A 14,060-nucleotide genomic window follows, 5' to 3' on the forward strand; every position below is an offset into this window, starting at 1 on the left:
TTTACATGACCATGCTTAAACATTTTTGTGCACTAAGTGAACAAAAACCAATTGAGACATTGAGTGGTGAGAAATTTACGTGAGAAAACTTTTAAGACAAACCAATAGAATTACTTCACGCCTATAACCAGAGATAGTTAAAGACCAAATCTAGGGACAGTCAGCCTGAATGGCTGTCGTTTATGCTGCTGGGCTGGCTGCTGTGGCTGTGCGCTGCCCTTGGGCTCGCTGCCGTAGCACCTTGGCACCTGTCCAGCAGCAGCTGCAGCTGCAGCACTTTGTAGCACCGCCGATCAGGGCCAGTACTACAATCCAGACTTCTATTATAACACAGGCTTGGATATTTCAGCACCTTTTCTATCACAGTATACAGAGAAGTATAACTAGAGCAGAGGAAAACCAATAAAAAGAGTCAAGCATGATACCTCTTAGAGAGTCAATGATCCAGATAATGATAACGAGTTTAATGCAGCACTTGAATTCACTACGATGATCCAAGTGAATATGCTCTCTTTCAACTTACTACAAAAGGAAACACCTGTAAGTGCACAACGCGCGATAATTAGCTTGGCAGACATCATCACGTTACAGCATATACCAACTAGTACCAAATGAAAAATATGGTCATGGGTGCCTTGAATACCAATCATATGATCCACCTCCATGCGACCAATGAAAAAGATGAAATTCTTTCTCAACAGAAATCAATGTCATCCGTATAACTTTATTCCATAACAATTATGTTTCCAGAAATACAGGGCTATACATAGGTGCACTAGCAATCATCCAGGTAGTAATTAAATCTAATTACAACATAATGCAGAAACCAGACTGTTAGTAAACAGATATTCTGCACAGATTGGAAGAAAAATGCACAATAGCAACACAAATTATTGAAGTGGCAGTTCATTCAGTGCATCTGTATAATCCTTTTGATTCATCGAAAGGACGCACAAGCCATGCGGGAGAAAAAGATAAATGGCAAGAAATATTATCACTCCGAGATCAGCTTCTTCGCCTATAGCAGGTTGAGGGGGTTGCCGCAAGTATATCTGACTGGCACACCACATACAATACAGGGTGGCTATCATCAGGATGAGAAAGAAAGACTGGTTTGATTTTTCTGCTGCAGACCTTCCATGCTTCACTCTGCCAAAACAAGGAACTCGTGTTTACAGAACTGCAATAAGGATTTGTAATGTTTTCCAGAAGGGAAAAGGTTTTGTAACGGATGGAGTGATGGAAACATTGAAAACTCAAGTGAGCATATGTAAGATAGGTATATATTTCTTTTTCTAGAATGCACAGGAGAACAGACTATCTTTGATACAACACTAGGCTGCTGTCTTGCAGTCTGCTAGCCAGAACACTTGAAACTATTATACAAAAATAGAACAGAAACAACCTAAAACATACAAGTTATACAACAGGCACACTAAATAAAGAAACAGAATTTCGAATGATCTGGTGCCAACACTTTACACTTCTGGGGTGATAAGGATTGCCTATTTCCATCCATTACAAATGTGGGGGGAAAAAGTGATACAACTGAACATACCCAGGCCTAATTGACCAAACAGCACAATCAACTCCATACCAAACAGGGTAATGAAAACCACAGACACCAAAAGTAGATGTTCTAAATTCTAGAGTTGTACATAAAAAGTTTTTTCTTTTCTATTTTAATATACTGAGGAAAACCATAACTTCTATAGAGAATCAATTAGAATAACTTGTTCTGTATACAAGGAACCGAGAATTTAAGTTGTGTTTGTAGTGGCATAGCAGTGAGGTGCCAAAATGTGCTGCACTACTTATAACAGTACGTGATATAGCTAGCTACTTGCAAGTAACCTAATCTAGTTTCTGTGTAACATTTTTTTAGTTTGTACTAGGGATAGTGCATGCAAAAAAGCTGTCACCTGTTGATGTACACAAATCCCCCCATGAGGCAAGTGCAAAGAAGTCCTACGACGAGCACTGCATCTGGATTGATAGGAGCACGGCCTTTCCACCAACCAGTGCTCAGGATCCAAGTGTACATTGTAGAATGTCCATTCTCCTGCAGCAGTATAACATGAATTCAGTTGGGGAAAATGATACATTCAATTCCAAAGTATCAAAGGGAAAGCTTCATTTGTGATCTGAACAAATGTTACTTCACATGCAGAAACATCATGCCAGTTGGATTAGGTGGATATCTCTAGAACAACTTTTTTCCAAGCTGTTAAGCACACACTGTTAAAGTTAGGACATCAATTCTAAGATATGCCTCCCCCATTCACGAGACATCCGTTGCCGACTTTCAGTTGACAAAAATTCCAAACTACTGTATGCTCACCTCAAACAAGTGATCCAAGAAAAAGTGAGAGAGCGAGCCGGCAGAGATCAGCAAGAAACACTGCCTCTTTCTTAATGGTACCTGCAACGACACCAAGATTAAACAAATCAGGCACGCAACACTAGATTGATACAGAGGCTTCTGGACTCTGAAGCTACTAAACACTATTCTGCAACAGAGGATTAAGATAGTGCGGCATTTGTTAATCTAGAATGGCATTGACACCAAGTGTTGCTAGACTATGAACGCAGCCGTACCGAATAGTAGATTAAAAAAGGGCCAAGCAAAAACTGCAAATCCAAGGCGGCGAAAGAAAGATTCATGAGGAATTGAAAATTCCGGCACCCACCCCGGAGGGGGAGTCGAGGACGCCGGCGCGAAGCAGCCGGCGGGAGAGCCAGGCGTAGGCCCAGGCGAGCGGGAGGCCGAGGAGGAGCGGGTAGTAGAAGGGGTGGTGCACGGCGGCCATGGCGAGGTCCCCCGCGGCGGAGGCCGAAGGGAGGAAAGAGCAGAGCCACTCGGCGAAGGAGCCGAGGTCCGGGCCGAGGAACGCATTCGCTGCGTAGACGGCGCAGTGGTGCGGCCCGAAGCGGCGGTCCGGGCCGGCGAGCCGAGACCGCCGCGCCGCCCGTCAGAGCGTACAGCAGGTGCGCCCCTGGCCCCGGCATCCCGCTCCTTTGGCCGCTGATAAGCTGGCCCGGCCGACGGAGGCGTGGCGCGCGGTGGTGTTTGTAAGTTCGTTTGGTGGGAGGAGTAGAGCGGAATCAGGAGACGAGCTTCCCTATAGGCGACGACGACGACGGTGGGTGTTTAGTACGGCAGCTTTTCCTTTCCGTAGTCGTCTCGTCTCAGCCCGGTTAAGTTTCAAAAATTTTCACCCCAAACTAACTAGAGACTTTTCCCTATGTGCCATTATAAAAGATCGTAATCCTCTGTGTGCCCCTGAAAAAATTCAGCGGTCTTCAGCGCCACTACTTCAACTTTTTCGTGTCCTCCATGCCACTTCCGTCAGTTTAGACGCTAACGCCGTTAAACTGCAGGTGTGAAAAGACGAAAATGTCCTTAAGTTCAAATATGTTATTAATTTTTTTGAGCATCTTAACGACTTCAAATGAAAAAACTCAAAACTAGAAAGTTGTAGATCTCGTCGAGATCTATAATTTTCATATAAAAATTATTTTCATTTAATTCCACACAAAAAATATGATTTGATATGATTAATATATTTTAGAAAAATCATATTTTTTTTGCGAAATTAAATGAAAAAAAAATTATATGAAAATTATAGATCTCGACGAGATCTACAACTTTCTAGTTTTAAGTTTTTTTATTTGAAGTCGTTAAGATGCTAAAAAAAATTAATAACATATTTGAACTTAAGGGCATTTTCGTCTTTTCACACCTGCAGTTTGACGGCGTTAAAGCCCAAACTGACGGAAGTGGCATGGATGACACGAAAAAGTTGGAGTAGTGGCGCTGAAGACCGCTGAATTTTTTCAGAGGCACACAGGGGATTACGATCTTTTATAATGGCACATAGGGAAAAGTCTCAACTAACTATCGTATTGAATCTTGCAACACATGCATAGAGTATTAAATATAGATAAAAAAAATTAATTACACAGTTTGGTTGAAAATCACGAGATAAATGTTTTAAGACTAATTAGTCCATGATTAGCCATAAGTGCCACAGTAACTAACATATGCTAATGATTGATTAATTAGACTTAATAAATTCGTCTCGCAATTTTCAGACGAGCTATGTAATTAGTTTTTTTATTAGTATCCAAAAACCCCTTCCAACATCTCCGAAACATCCGGGTGACATCCAAAAATTTTCATTTCGCGAACTAAACAAAGCCTTAATGTCTGGTCCAGTCCTCTGGCCTGTCTTTGCTGTTTGCTCCATTTTTGAATTTCAGAAATCAGAACCGATGGTACTAATTTTGGTCTCAGTGGCAGAACCAAGTTAGAATTCGGCAATGTACAGTATCTTTGCCTATCATGTGCCCTGCATATATAGGTTCCGCTTTGAAAAAAAACAACTAGTCCATATTTTTTAGATTACTTCAGAAAGAAACGATACTATTAGTCTTAGATTACTTCAGAAAGAAACGATACTATTAATTTACTGGTAACTTTCAATCAAGTTGATGATGGTAAGTGGCCCTTTGAGATGGTTTCTAGTGGAGGATCTCAAAGAAATGAGATTGGTCAAGATTAGACTTAAAACAGGTTGAAAATCAGCGTAGAAGCATACACCGGACGATAGAGTTAATCCCGAGTGGATCGTCCGGAGATGTGTCTCCTAGACACAAGTCATTTTACCCCAGCGACCATTGAACATCGTATTATCCAGTGAGGATGGTATTGACCTTGGCGGATCATTCGGCGAAGCGTGACTTGTTGGCGTCGTATGATTTGCTGGGGGACTGTGTAACCCGACAAATCATCTGAACCACGTCGTATGCTGGTATGCTCATGCTACTACCATATTTCCACACTTATACGATTCTAAAATGCTCAAATTGCCACGTTAGGATGGGAAAGATTATTTCATAACTTTAAAGGACTCACCCAAAACTTCTGAATATGTTTAATGCACATCGTAGTTGATGAATTAGAATTGTATAATAACAGACACTCAAATGTTTGGATCAAAATGAGCTTGTTTTTGTTAGGGATCGACTTGGGTTATATATATCCGATGTCTTTTCGTTAGGGTTTGATAATCAGGGGATTGACCTGGCTGACTTTACAAGAGGACAAAACACATGGTCCCGGCCACGGAAAGGATTGCTTGACTTGAGTACGTTTGCACGACGCGAGAAGCAGATGAGCAGATGGCTGGAGAGGTTAAGTTAGGTGTAGTAGCACCGGTCGTAGTCGGATTTGCAGCTGCAGTGTGTGTTGGCTAATTAATTTAGAATGTACTTCGTAGAAATTCCGAGTCGGAATAAAAATAGAAACCAGAGAAAAAGCAATTCACAGAACCATAATCAGTTTCTCTCCGTGCTTGCCTATGCACACGACCAACATACGATTTCTCCTCGGCAAATATCATGAGCTCACACGCAACGTACGGCTTCGGTCATCTGCCAATCACACGGCAAAAGAAGCACAAAAAAAAAAGAAAAAGAAAAGAAAAAACGCGCTATAATATCGAGCAGCAGTTGGGCCCTCCGCCACCGTGCTCTCGCCGCCCGCCTGCATCGCCCGGGCGGCCCACGGCGCGGAAGTCGTGCCGCGCGATCATCGGGGAGTAGTTCGCGGGGTGGCTGCGCGCCACCTCGAGCGCGTAGCGCCTGGCCCCCGCGTGCACGTAGCCGTATCCTCCTTGACCAACCATCAGCGACGGTGACTGGTGGTAGTATCCTGGGCTGGGGGTCCGGTGGTAGTAGCCGACCGCCTCCCTCCTGCCGTGCTCGCCCGGCCACCGCGCGGCGGCGGCGGCGGCGGCTACCGGGCACTCGACGCGGACGCCTCCCGGCACGCTCCGGCCGGGAGTGGTGGCGTGCCGCGGGTACGCGGACTGCGTGACGACGGTACTGCTGCCTGGTGCCAGCGCGCTGGTACTGCCCGTGGCCGGCAGAGTCCGCAGCTCCAGGACTGTCGGCCTCCCCGACCTCCTTCTTCAGCTTCCTCGTCAGCTTGCCCGGCGTCCACGCCGTCGCCGATCACCAGCAGCATGTCCCTGCTCTCGCCGGCCACCGTCACCGACTCGACCCCTGACCATGTCAGATGTCACGCGCGCGCTTCCATGTCAGTGCGCAGCAAATTGGGACCGGTTTTGGTTTCCTGACGAATGTCGAGGAGGAGTAGCGTACCGCTGACTGAAGCTGCCACCTTCAGAGCCTTGGCACGGCCTTTGTCCGAATCTGGCTGCATTCGAATGATTATCTCCTTCTGAACAAGTAAATTTTAGCAAATCAGGTGTTAGTTGATGCTAGACACAGGTGCATCGTCTACAGAAGTTGAGAGTTTGATGAGAAATTAGTTCTTACCCTCATGGCTGCGCAACACCTTTCAAAAGGAGCCCAATTCTGAAGCCAGGTTTAAGCTGAGGAAAGTTAGATGAGCGTTCTTCCTGCTCCAGGTATGGTACATTCAGAACGTACTCTGGACGTGTACTGGAAACAGAAACAGGTCAGACGGGCTCATATATACTGCCACCCATATTTCTCATATTATTAAGGTTGTGTTTAGTTCGCGAAATAAAAATTTTTAGATGTCATCGATGTTTGGGGATGTCAAAGGGTTATAAAAACTATTACATAGCTCGCCTGGAACCGAATTTATTAAGCTATTCTTTGGTAGTTACTGTAGTCTATGACTCATATGACTAATAGTCTTGAACATTCGTCTCGCGTTCAACAACTGCGATTATTTTTCGTCTATATTTAATCATGCATGTGCGCAAGATTCTGTGATAGTTTGGGTGAAATTTTTGAACTAAACCAGCTAGTGATGATTTGGCACAGGCCCACTTAAAGTCCATGTATATCAGTTGAAAAAGTTTTTTATAAAGTAATAACACGATTGTTAACCAAATCCTTCTAGGTATTACAACTCGACAATTTAAAGATTCTTTGTACCGGAACTTATCAAACAAGCCTAGAGTATTGCAATCACGCTGACTATTAGACTAGTAACTCATACTGCTCCAGGCGAACTTTGGAAAGAATCAGCAGAGGATAAACAAGGAGGAAAAAAAAAGATACGGCGGTTCAGAATTTAACAATTTCAGATGGTGACTTCGACATCGGAGACTTTGTTCCCAGAGTCAAACAAATGCATCTCAAATGGCCCAGCTTTACGCAAAGTAACTTAGACTATTGCAAGAATAATCGCGAAGATTGGGTGTTGATGTCATGATCTGGGATTTGGGTAGTCGTTCAGTAGTTGGCTTATCTTCGTCAGCCACAGGGCCCCACAAACTAAGGACAAACTTGTCCTGGGTTTAAGTACCGCCGTCACCGTGTGTAGTAGTATATACTATAGTACTATATGTTACGATGCAATTCGTTAACGTTGGAGCACAAAAGACCGTGGGGTAATCCTGTATTCAGCCCAAGATCAACATTATTTCTCGCCGTTAACTTTGGCTTCTTCCATCTGCCGGAGAAGTAACCATGACCGGGGTCCATCCATCCATCTGTCCACTGACTGCCATGTTTCGGTTTGTATATGGGAGACATGGCAATAGAAGTCCGTTGAATGGGCTTGGCCAAGAAGAATTTTATTAGATCAGCTGGTGGGAGGTAGATGCCGCAAATCTGACCAATTGACCAAACCGCCCTACCATACGTGACGTCTCCCGGGCTTGTCATGACCACGTCATCGTTTATACGCGTAGTGCAGGGCAAAAAGAAAAAATACTACGTCAGTGCTAGCAGAAAGCTGGGGTCAGCATGTTTGATTTTATACTTCGACTCGAGGTCGAGGACACGGTTTGGGTGCTTGAAAGAATGGACTCGTAAACTTTTGGTTGGTTCCGCTAACCGAGCAAGCGTGCTTAGCCTCCTCTCTACATCAGCAGTGGTGTTGATGGCCAGAAAACTATTCTGCGAGGGGACACGAAAGGCGGCATTATGAGTAGAGTAGTGGATGCTATCAGAATCGGTGCACATGAAAATAAAAATCTTGCATACGACGAAGGACAGAGACAATAACGCGACTAAAATGATGGAGACGATATCAAATATGCGCTTATATGTTCTTCTAATTAGGCAGGAGTCAGCCGAGGGTTGCTGTATTTTAGTGAAATTTTGGGTTCTTTTCTATTCTATAAGGTTGTAGAAACAAATAATACTTACGATATCAAATACACTTCATGGATACATTATGAGATGTATTTTTGTAATTTACTCTCTTTACTATAGTACGCCGTAGATTCCAATACTCTTCTCTATAATTTTAATTAAATTGAAAATAATTTGATTTAGAATAACAACAAATATATTGTTTATTTTTAGTGATAACTGAAATGAGAGGTCGGCTTATATATCCGTTGCGGAAATGCTATGTGTCGGACGGCTTTTTCATCCCGCCGCTTGCTCCCACCCGAATGTATATAAAAAAAACTTATCCCTTCGCTTCCTCTTCTCCATCCTTACCCCTTCCGCGCTCCTCATCCTCTGCCGCAATGCACCAATGCCCGGCGTCCTCCCCCACCCCGGCGTCCTCACCGGGAGCCCCCAATGCCTGTAGATCCGGCGGCCCTCTCCCCCACCCCAGCGAGATCCATGGAGCACAAGCGAGACCCACTTGCCTCCGGCGAGATCCATTGAGGTGGCGCGATGGTGTTGCAGGGGAGCGGCGGCTCTCCCTCACCCCGACGCGGCGCCCTCCCCACCCCAGAGGCGCCCTCTCTCACCCTGGCGACCGAGCTCCCCCACCCCGGTAGCCATGGCTCTCCCCCCATCCCCTACCGTCGCCGCAGAGCCAAGCCCGGTGCCAGTGGCGCTGGTGGTGGTGGTGCCCGCACGCGCCACTGGTGCTGGTGCTAGGTGGTGCTCGCTTGCGGCCGCTCACCGCCGGCTCCCACCCCATCAGCCAGAATCGACCGGCTCAGGCCTCTCTCCCCCTATGTTGCAAATATTTTTTCAATTGTTTCAGACGTTTCAGAGGCATGTGACAATTGTTTCATATATATGTTGCAAAAGTAGATCGGGGGATGTTGCACATGTTGTAGTATGTTGCAAGTGTTTCATAGGCATGTTGCCTTATTCAAACTGTTTCATCTGTTTCCATATGTATGTTGTAAGCGTTTTGATCTGGATGTTGCATATGTTTTCACACATACGTTACAAATGTATATTCTAGATGTTTCATCTGTTTCAGACGTATGTTGCATTCAAGTGTTTCATGTTGTACGTGTTTCCTGCTGTTCGGAGAGTCAGGGGGCGCCGGGGAATGGGGCGTGGTGAGCCGGTGGCCGGCGGACGTGGCGTGCGGCGCGCTGGGGGCCAGCGGCCGGGGGCACGATGGGGTGGGGGTGCGCCTACGGGGGCAAGACGAACAGATGGGGATGGGGGCTAGGTGTGCCTGCGAGGGCGCGACGAACGGATGGGGATGGGGGCGGGGTGCGCGGATGGGGACGGATCAGGCGTCAGGACGAGCTTGTCAAGGCATGCGGGCGGGCGTCCGATGGAATTCATCCCCATCGGACGTCCATGCGCTAGCATTTCCCTATGGGTTGAGTGCCATCTCTCCCCTTTCCTAAGCTTTGCCTGTGTACAGTTGTAATTTTCTTTTGGCTCCAATACAAGTGCATATGTACGTGTGGCATGACGTGTCGATGAAAAAAAATCTTATTTCAATTTCAAAACAAATACTTTCTTTCATAAGGGAGCAATAACAGCGATTGATTATGTAGGGTACGAGTATCACTCCTGGTTGTTCCACGTATTCATGTACACGTACACCTCCACTCGTACCGTAGATATGTTTAATTATTTTTATTGGTCCATTAATATATAAACTTCATATAGATTGACATTGCAAAATTCTGTCGTGAAAGTTACTTCCAGATAACATAACTACTAATTTTAGAAAAAATAATGTATTTCTATATAGATATTCTAGTCAACCATGAATGTTGATGTTTTTATCTTTGTTCGTCTAAATGGTCTTTTATCCCATTCAAACTGTAGTGATTCTGTTTAAATTGCCATCTAAATAATGGTTATTAAGGCCCTATTTTGATTTTTTTAGAGTTTTTTAAAGTATATCATGGTTTTACGAAATATTTTGGTTTTAGAGTGCCACGAAGTTTTTGGATGCAACAGATTTCTATGGTTTTGAATACCATGACATTATTGAAACTATAGTCCTTTCGGAGTTTTACAAACTCCACTATAGACCTCTTTTTTCTAAACCATGGTTTTGCATGTCAATAGATTCAAAAACTGCAGTTTCTCGACACTATGATTTCTTGATACTATAACATTCTAAATGGTAATGTTACCGTCTGTTTGGTGTTTAGCATTTAGGAAACTACTGGTTCCAATAGACTTACATACTACTCCCTCTATCCCCAAATAAATCAATTTCTAGAATTCGTTCAAGCCAAACTATTTTAAGTTTGACTAACTTTATAGAAACGTGTAACAACATCTATGATATAAAATGAGCACATTATGAAAAATATGTTCTATGGTATATCCAATGATATACTAATTTGATGTCATAAATCTTGACATTTTTTTCTAGGAATTTGGTCAAACTTTAAAAGTTTGACTTAAGACAACTCTAGGCCGGAATCTATTTATTCAGGGATTCTGATTACATAGGTAAGAGAAAAACATGTTTTAAAGGAGAAAACTAGGATGTGAGAATATCTTGCAATCGAAATTGTCGGCTTTAGTTTTGGAAGTTCAATTAAAAAACTCGTACTTTAAAGCATTATTACTATCTTTGCATTGAAAGCTAGAGTATGTAGGCACTCTTGAAGGTTTTGGAATTTGGCATTCGCATTTGAAAGTTTTGTTTGCAAAGGCAGTATTATTCAATCACGAGCATCATCTCAAGGACCAATAATATGACACTAAAAATTAGTTATTCAGCTTTGCTCCTATGCGGCTATGCCCGAGGTGACATAGTACACGTACACATGTTTATTTGAGAACGTGCTGATCACATGCATTTTTCATTAACAAGCCAGGGGAGAAATAGTGTTACAAACTGACTGGAAGAAAAAGGTCACGTTCTTCCTTCGATTACATTGTCCCAATCAAGCAGCAAAGCTTGCACTTGGCACCGTAGCACTGTAGTATGAAGCTTGCAGGCTTGCAGCTGAAGTATGTGTACACAGATTGACGCAGCCACGGACGGATTACGGATGCACTGATGCTTGCTGTACACTAATCACACGGAACCAGACGGATGCACTGCTTTTGCTGGAGTACGTACACTAGTCACACAAAACCAGAAGCAGAAAGTAGCGTAGTGTCTGCATGTGACTGTAACACCCGCCAAGCAGCAAGTCACTGCAGCGACGGTGTGGGCGTGTGGCATGCAGGGCAGCAGGGGTCACTCCAAGATCATAGGAAACACCAGCGGCATCACATGATCGAGCAGCCGTTGGGGTCGCTGGCGTACTCGTGGTGCACCACCGTGTGCGTGTTGGGAGCCGCCGGGTGGTAGAAGTAGTCGTGCTGCTGGTACTGCGCTGGGTATCCCCCGGCGCCGCCGTAGTAGAGCGGCGGCGCCGGCGCGTACGCGGACCCGCCGGCATAGTAGTGGTCCATGCCGCCGCCGCCGGCGCCATAGTAGTGGTCGCGCGCCCCGGAGTGGTGATGCTTGTAGGGGCTCGGGCTCGCGTGGTAGCGGTACGCGTGTTCGGCGACGACGCGGCCGCCGAGATCGTCCGCGACGGCGGCGTCGACGGTCCGCAGCTCCACCACCTCGGCGTGGCCCACCTTGCGGCGCAGCTTCTTGGTGATGCGGTCGGAGTCGATGCCCACGCCGATCACCAGCAGCAGGTTCTTGTCCTCGCCGGCGATCGTCACAGACTCTACCCCTGCTCGACCCACCGATCAAAATCTGAGATCATCTTTTTTTTTTCCTAAAAAAACAATAGGGCCCTACGCCTAGGTGATTAAGAGAAGGAAGTGACCAAAATCTGTTTACCTGAGATTGCAGCAGCCACCTTGATAGCTTTGCTTGTGGCCCTTCTCAGAGCCCGCCTGCACCCTTATGATCATCTCCTTCTGCACACAAAGGTCTCCAACGATCAGTTTTCAAGTCAGGAAAAAGAAGCAGGACAATTTCAGTAGTGGTTTATTCTCAGAAAACATACATGTGCAGTGAGATAATAATGATGAAATAATCCACAAAGGGTAAAATCCAAGTTACTTTTTGAAATAAAAATCCAAGTTACTAGCTTAGACCGGAACTAGATGTCAGGGATTTCTTACCCTCATTTCTCCTGACGTACGTACGACTCGCGCGAGGAAGCAAACAAAGCAAGAGCCAAACACACTGCTGACTGCTCTTTCTGCAAGCTCGAGCAGGAGGCTTTGCCTTGGTTCTGACAGTAGTAGTGTGCACACTACCGCTGCCTTCCTTTTTATAAACACGGACGCAGTTAGCAGAGACACTAGTTACAGACAGTGGACTTGGTTAATAACAAGCTAAGTCGTCGCACTTATTGGTCACTTGAGAAGGATATCCCATATCCCACAGTGCCTGCAGAGAGCAGGAAAGTGACACAAAGACTTGACTAGGAAGACCTGGCTCGACAAGCTTCAAGTTAAGCATAAGAGCAGGTAGAGTGGATGCCACTTGCTTAATTATTATGGCGACGCCGACGCGTGATTTAAGGCTGGGATTTCTACGGGAGAATGGGCTGGAAATTTCCGTTGTTGCGGCCGGTGCAGTGGGCGACTTTGCTGGCCCGGCCGGCATTTGGAAGGACTCTGACGTAACTCGGGGTTAGAATAGTACTAGTCCGCAGATCTCGCTGTCGTCCAGGCGGTTACACTACTGAATTACTACTGATGATGTAGAAGTGAGGGCAGTAAGTGTGGGTAATTCGGGGAGCAGATGCAGATGGGGTGGAAGAGGTTGCGTCACTAATCTCTATTGGAGGAGGTTGCAAGGGGCAGCCGTTGGAGCAAACTACTTGTGACAAGTCCACAGCATCCCTTGTTTCTAGATCCCAAGAAGGGCTGAAGATACGGGTGGGTGATGCATGCCTGCGTGGCTGCGTGACGATGGCAGACATGGATACATGATGTAATGTAAAAGCGTCTTCTTGGATGGCGATCTTGCCGTTCTCAAGCAGCTCATGGACTCGCTGAATTCCGAGATAGGATTATACTACTAATATGTTCCTTTTTGACAGGGCTTGGAGTTCTTAAAAAACGTAGAAATAAAAAAAAGCCACATTTTGATGGTTTCAGCTTCGTTCTAGCCTCCAAAAACAGCCTCACTTCACAGTTTTTTAGCTTGTTTTTTTTCACTTCAGAAGTTATTCTCGTGCGTGCTTGTTTGGTAAGACTTTTTATTAAGCCGGTGGAGAGGACCATACAAATACAAGAGACATGCCATAGAAGACCTAAACAATGGACAATCGAAATTAGAAAAATAAGATGATTCTGAGATTTCTGTAGTGTTTGGTTATCATTCCAGATGAGGTGATCCATCATGAATTCATCTCTCAAAATTAAGGCCTTGTTTGGATGCGCGTGTATTCGTCTCAATCCACATGTGTTGAAATGGATTGAAGTGGAATTAAACTAAATTCCATTTCATTCCACTCCAACACATGTGGATTGAGGTGGACCAAACAAGGCCTAATGGAATGGCTTATTTCTCATACTAATACTAATTACGGCTTGTGAGGAATAAATTGGTGACGTGGATCAACACATTCTATTCGATAAACCAAATAGAAAACTATAAAGTGAGATGGTGACGGACTATCTGGTTGCACAAACCAAATACCTATCTGTCGATGTTTTAACACCGATAGCCTGCCACGGGGGTACCCGGGATAGTTGTTCGGGCTTCGGCGAATAGCGGAATTCGGTGGTTACGCAAAGAGACTCACGATTTATACTGGTTCAGGCCCTCGACTTGGTCGAGTAATAACCTTACGTCCAGTTTTGGCGTTAGACTGTTTGCGTTGTATTGCTTTGAGTATCGGGTATGCGTTCTCTTCTTACAATAGGTACCCTCACCAGCCCTTTATAGTCCAGGCGCTGAGAGGCGT

At 45.1% G+C, this 14,060-nt stretch overlaps 3 pseudogenes; all 3 read right to left on the bottom strand.

Annotated features, from left to right (window-relative positions):
• Window positions 1-2: 2 nt before the first annotated feature.
• Window positions 3-3,024, bottom strand: LOC136497857 (uncharacterized; annotated as a pseudogene).
• Window positions 3,025-5,495: 2,471 nt separating this feature from the next.
• On the bottom strand, window positions 5,496-6,351 carry LOC136495867 (uncharacterized; annotated as a pseudogene).
• A 4,607-nt stretch (window positions 6,352-10,958) lies between these two features.
• LOC136495868 (disease resistance protein RGA5-like) lies at window positions 10,959-12,267 on the bottom strand (annotated as a pseudogene).
• Window positions 12,268-14,060: the final 1,793 nt, after the last annotated feature.

The sequence above is a fragment of the Miscanthus floridulus genome, chromosome 12 (genome assembly GCF_019320115.1).
Source record: "Miscanthus floridulus cultivar M001 chromosome 12, ASM1932011v1, whole genome shotgun sequence".
Taxonomy (NCBI): domain Eukaryota; kingdom Viridiplantae; phylum Streptophyta; class Magnoliopsida; order Poales; family Poaceae; genus Miscanthus; species Miscanthus floridulus.